Raw genomic sequence first — 6,490 nt, forward strand, 5'->3', positions numbered from 1 at the left:
AAAAAAAAAAAAAAAAAAAAAAAAAAAAAAGTTGAAAAGGACACAGCAGTGAAGCAAGCCAGATGATGAGAAACAAACAGTTTGCCAATTCCCTCTTCAGGCCTACCTATGTTTCTTTGTATTTTGATAAGATTGTTAACTATAGACTTTACCTATTTTAACACATTTAATGATATTCCTTTATAATTTTTAGCATCATTTTTTTCCATTTTTTCTTTGTTCTTCCTTGAAGAAAACCAACACACGAGATCAGTACTTTGTGGTGATGCAACAACCAAGCTAGAGGAATCCTTCTCCTTAAACTGTGCACTGGAAGTGTGCGGCAGCACAGGACAGAAGCAACAGCTTACAGAGCACCAGCTTCATCTGATCTAAAGACTTTGCCCAGGCAGTTTGTCTTGGTTTGGTGACATTTTTGGAGGAACTCCTGCTATATAACTGAAGCAGAGCTTTTTTCAGAGTGTACGTCTACAGACTGAATTACAAGAGGTGATTACTTCTTGTTCTCTCATCTATGCACATGACAGTGAGAGGTYGTTTGGACTGGGCTAAACCACACAGAGCGACTGGGCCAGAACTGACTGCCAAAGGATGAGCAGTTGCAGCACAGTGGACTGCAGCACTTGCAGCTAACAGAGTTGCTGTTAGCTTCTCTTTGATTGCTCCAAGGGCAGTTTTTCTCGTTCCTCATTGAGACCAAGATCATCCTCCAGAGTTTCAAGACTCTGACTCTGCTTCCTTCTTACATTTTATTAATTCCCACTCTATTCTATAATGTCTTTCCAGGGTTCTCGCCTTCTCGTCATCTTCCATCTTCTCCCCATGCCTAAAGTGCCAAGCGGCTTTGCTCTCTCGGTGAAAAATCAGCCTCAAAGAAAAGATCATTTGAAAATCTCTCTGCTGTTCGTTGTTTTGGTGTGCAATATTTATGTCTGAAATAGTCTTTTAGTTCTTTGGGGCAGAGCTATATCTGAATATTGACAATCAAAAAGAGGATGAAAAGAAGAAAGGAACGAGCCTTACGAGTGCAATCAAAGGGAAATGAATCTGCAAGAATGCTATCCTTTTTCAGCAGCACAAGTACAATGTCATGCTTCAGGAATTGCAACAATGACTGATGTAAAAGAAGTAAACCTAGGCACCGCTGGTATAGAAATATAGGCATGTGGCCTTGCTGCATTCTTTAATAACCTAGTCTGAAATTATAAGGGAATTGTGAATAAAATTAAAGTTGCATTCTCCACAGCAGAGAATGCCCGAAATGTGAGGTATTTTGTAAGGAAATTGTAGGTAAAAATGTCAAGCTAATCCAAGGTCTCTGATGAACTCACAGTAATTTTATTAGACTATAATCCAGATGATATTACTGACTGATGGAAGAAGCTGTTGATAGTAGGATTGTTGCGAATAATAGCCAGATGTGTGACACTGGTTTTTTTCAAAAGCAAGACTTTTGGCAGTATTAGTGGCACAGAGATATAAAGTTTAGTAAATCATTCTGGCAACAAAAATTATGCATACACATGCATTGGAATAAAACAAACTACATAGGGTAGATGCTTTTGCCAACTGAAGAAGTTAGAGACTTAGATAATGATGATGGAACAGCCAAATACAAAGGAGACTTTTAAAGGTAACAAATAATATTATTTGAAAATATTGCATGGACTACTATTTCCATAGAATATTAATATTTATGTGCAAAAATTGTGTATGTAAATAATTATGACAATAACAATAAAATGTATAGAAATAGAATTTTAAACACAGAGCAAAAGAGTGGCCAATATGAATAAATTCCCCTTCTTTTTCCTAGGTCACTGTTGAGAGTCAGTTATGAAAAAGGGCAGATTTTTGGGCCATTACACATATCTAGCTATAGTGAGTCATCTGACCATCACCTCTGGTTAGAATAGTTCAGTTTATTGGGTTCAATGCGGGTGCAGACAACGAACTCTGGTTTGGGCAGAATCAGCCTATAAATGCCTTTAGCACACTGCAAAAGCATCATTTCATGCTTTCACCTTTCACTGACTCCCATTTTATTCCACTTTCAGATCAAAACTCTGATCTTGATCGTTAAAGTCAATTAATGGGCCASAACCCATTTCCATTAGTGACCATATTTCCATCTATATCCTGTTAAGAAAGTGGTATATTCTAGGACAGCAGMACTAACAAGTCCTATGTCCCAGATGAATGATGTGAGTAGGAAATCAATCTCAGTAATTCTCAGTGAAACAAAAAATTCATACATGGAACAGACTTCTGGCTGAGTTCAGGTCACGTAGACCAATTTGGTGACAAATCTGACTATTTCTAGGTACAGTGGGCAAATTATTTGAAAATACCATCAAAATATATTGATGAAATATTTCTGCTCTAACTGGCATGATGGAACGGGATTATATTGGACACATTCCTAAGCAAATTATTCAGGAAATTGAGAAGAAAACCACTAAGTCTTAAACGCAGCAGAACAGCATCATGAGATTTAATGAATAAAAGTTCCCTAAGGAAAAGTGTTACTACTAAAGGTAGTACTACTAAAAGGTAGAAAAATTTCTTGAAGGGCTATTTTTTGTGTTACTCTGGTTTCTTCCTCATCAGTCCRTTATTAATTGTGTCTCACAATCAGTAGCACACTAAAATGGTTGGCAGGATGTCATTTGAAAATTATGCACTAAAGGTAGTKTAGCTTGTGTGTTAGTGTTTCTAATTGTATTGAAGATGAAAGTCTCTATCCTGTGCAACTTCCCGTGACTGGTTCGGAAATACCAGGTAAGCTACTTAAACTAGTCTAATAAGGTGATTTATCCACCTTTCATGCCAGCCATTCTAAGCAGATGAATGTCATGGAATATTGTCCAGAGAGGAAAAGTGCTAAAAAAAAAGCATTGAAGAGCTCTTTGAGTGCAAKGGAGGGCAGCAAAGGAGGGGACTGAAGCTCCAGGCACTTGTACTTCAGAGAGGGGAGGCTTTGCAGGCTCTGAACATACCCTGTTGTAGGAATAACAGCATAAGCTATAATGGAAATTCAGTTTGGTCTTGGAAAGGGATTTTATCCAGAAAGATAGCATCTGGTTTAAGTGAAGTCTTCTGTAATTCAAGCTGCACAGGCTATTTATACAAGGTGATACAATCCCTGTTCTCTCTGAGCATAGAGATGTTCTGAGATACCGCTTTTATTAATTGCTTTCATTCATCTGAACTGGTGAAAGTTTTTAAGAGGTCTTAATTCTGGGCTAAAACCAGATTTTGTCTAGATTAGGTTTAAGAAAGTGATATTAACATGTTTGCTCCCTTAGCTTCCCAGCTAGCATAGCCTTAATTGACAATGTATTTTTCAAAAGTGTTAGTTTGCATATTGCTATCTAATTTAAGACATTGACTCCTCTTCAAACTACAAACAGATGGGATGCTTCAATTTGTTACTGTCTTACAGATGCACAGCACTGCTCATCCAACTGAACTTCTGATCCCTGAAAACGAGAGCAATTTTTGTCTACTTATCAATAGTTTGGCATCTTTGATTACAGGGTCGGTGAAGATGGCTTTAAAGCAAGTTGTCAAGACTCCGCGCTGAGACAGCCAAGCGGCAAGAAGAACTGTCACGCTGCCGACTTTGCTGTGGGAACAGCAATCTCTCTCAGGGGTGCAGAGCAACTGCTGGGGCGCYAGCATCTTCATTCCCTGTGGCCAACTTGCTAGGCTCATTTGTTGCTGTCCTGAAGTGAGCACTAATAACTCACTGCTGATTCCCCCTCCACACCAGATCTGTGGGAAAGTGGCAAAGACAGTTCCAAGCAGAGGAAAAACGCAGGACCTGTGTCAAGTGAAAAGTGGGTATAAAATACTATTAAATCACAATGGTAACATTTTTTCTTCCTTCTTATCAGCTCCTACTCTGGAAAAAAGTATTTCTTTCTGTGCTGTACACACTAACAATTATACTGCACTGCTTTTCAGCAGGCTGGCAGTCCTTATCTCTGCTCAATTGTAACATCAGTCTTGGCTTAAAGAATATTTGTATTTTAAAAGACTCTATTTGCTTTGGCAATATCTCCATAAGACACACACAACTGGCTTTTTACTATCTTTGTAAGAGCTTAAACTTTTTTTTTTTTTTGGTATTATTCAGAGAGCTCTTCTCTGCTTTTCAATCCTACAGTGTAGTGGAATAGAATAATCTCAAATTATTTATTCAGAACAGCCCTTTATTCAGCTTACAGTATGCTTTAATTTATCAAAATAAGATATGAGGAATAATGAAAAAACCTTGTAAAAGCCAAGCAAATTTTTTTTCTAAGCTTAAATGGATAATACTCAGTATGTCTCACAGTATAAGCTTCTGACTGACTCATTCAAAATGATAAATCATGTGAAACCTATGTTTAAAGTTATGAAGCCACCTTTCTCATGATTTGAAATGAAATGGTAYGGTTTTGCCATATCCTGCACTTTCTAGACAGTGTCAAACAATCTATATGAACAATGTTTTCAGTTAGAGATGAAGTAAAAAACTTTCCCCTGGCAGAGTGCCACCAGCTTTCCATTAGYAATGCAACGTCGGTGCCAGAAGTCAAACAAGCGAAACTGCAACCACCAAACTGAGCGGCTGTGACTTTACACCTTGGTTTTCTGTGTAAACACTTCCCTCCACTGGTAGAATAACTAACTGCAATCATACCACTCAGGTGGAAAAATGTAATTCCATCTATACTTTCAGAGATTATTTTAATACTAATTTAGATAGTAATAATGCATTCAATTGTAATACTTTTTTGCCTCTTCCAAAAAGAAATAGATATTGGCTATTTTATTTTTTCCCACTTATGAAACAGGAGTTTGGTGGTATCAGCCTTTCAGCCAGATATAAGATAGCATGCTCAGGAGAACTGGGACACCACACTGGGGCAATATGCTTGGCTYTCTTTAGGTTCACTGAATTAAAATGCAGGCTAAAGCAATCCTTCACCATACACAAGGAAAGAAAGGGAAAACTTAGCAGAGGCATACCATTCTCTAGTGCTCCTGACAATTCTGTCAGACCTTCCCTCAACTTTGCTGATTGCAAGTTTTCCTGTTTCTACACTTCMCCCGCCAAAAACCCACCCCGTTAGCCACCCACAGACCTCGCTCAGGCTGCTCTKCCTCTGGAAAGCAGCAGTGCAGACAAGAACAGCTGAGCTAGCGCAGGCACAGCGCGGGCCTGCGTGAGCCAACCTGCTGACCCAGCTGCCTTAACCCGCAGCTATGAACCATCCCTTCTCTTGGCAAGGCAGCGAGGGCTAGTTACAGCATGCTGCTGCCTGGTGAGAAAAACCTGTAACGCCCAAAGCTCCGTGTAAGACAGGACTGCGGTTCCAGAGCGGACTTTTGCTCACAGCGGCTACTAAAAATCAAAGCATATATCGGAACGCTGCCAGCAGTAACTTCGAGATGTTCCCAGAAAATGTGGTGCCTTCAGGGATTCAGAGACAATAGYGGAAGACAACCGTGGAAATGCTAAAGTGAAGAGTCAGACACCGGCAGAAGGGCTGCTTGCACGTCATACCTCAGACAGCACATCTGATGGAAAGCCTAAAGTTTTGGCATTGCAAAAGGGCAGAACAGGTGATCCAGCATATGGAGTGCTTCAGTTCTGAGCTGAATTTGTCAAGCTCTCCTAGTGATCTAACAAAAAAATAAATGACTAATAAAGAAGGAGAGTTAAAAGGAGACAAAAACAATTGGCTGGTTGGGTATCTGCAGTGCAGACCAACTCAGAAACTTTAGAGAGCATATAAATACCCAATATTTCCCTTCCCTGAGAAAAAAAATACCACTATTCGCAGCTCAGCTGAAAACAATGTTTTTGCTGAAAAATGAACATTTGTAACTCAGCAGAAAACAATGTTCAGACTCCACTGGGAGCTTCTTCAGCATTGTTCAGCTAACATGCTGTTCCTGTTTTCAGAGYAGTAGGAGTTGTGCACAGGGAAACAGATTTGTTGTTGGACTCTGTCCTTTGCAAGTTGTTCACACAGTTGAGGGTGGAAATGTTAATAAAAATAAGAAAGTTCTCCAGCCTTCCCAGGAGACCATAATAGCGATCTGGAAAAGATACATAACCACTCTGGTTACCGGGAGATTTAGCTAACAAAAAGTACAGGATGAGCTTACTTATATTTGAATCAGGACAATCTCAGCCTCTCTTGACAGCAAAGGGGGGAAGGGATGCAGGAAAAATGAAAGTATCTTCCACATTATTCTGCAATACAATTACCTGTGCATCTTTTCTAGGTGTTTTGTATAGTGCTGACCCTATAATGTCTCTATACTCTGATATCATCTAAAAGGAAAAAAACATGCCAGGGTATTTMTCTCTCCTAACCTTAGGTGTTTAAATTTGGGCAAGTGATATGCCCAAATTTACTCTGTTGAATGCAGAGAAACAGATGTTTAKAAGGTATTATTTCTCTGACTTATTTTAGATGCCTACCTTCTG

Source organism: Rhea americana, unplaced genomic scaffold (genome assembly GCF_003343005.1).
Source record: "Rhea americana isolate MKP2758 unplaced genomic scaffold, rheAme1 scaffold_58, whole genome shotgun sequence".
Taxonomy (NCBI): domain Eukaryota; kingdom Metazoa; phylum Chordata; class Aves; order Rheiformes; family Rheidae; genus Rhea; species Rhea americana.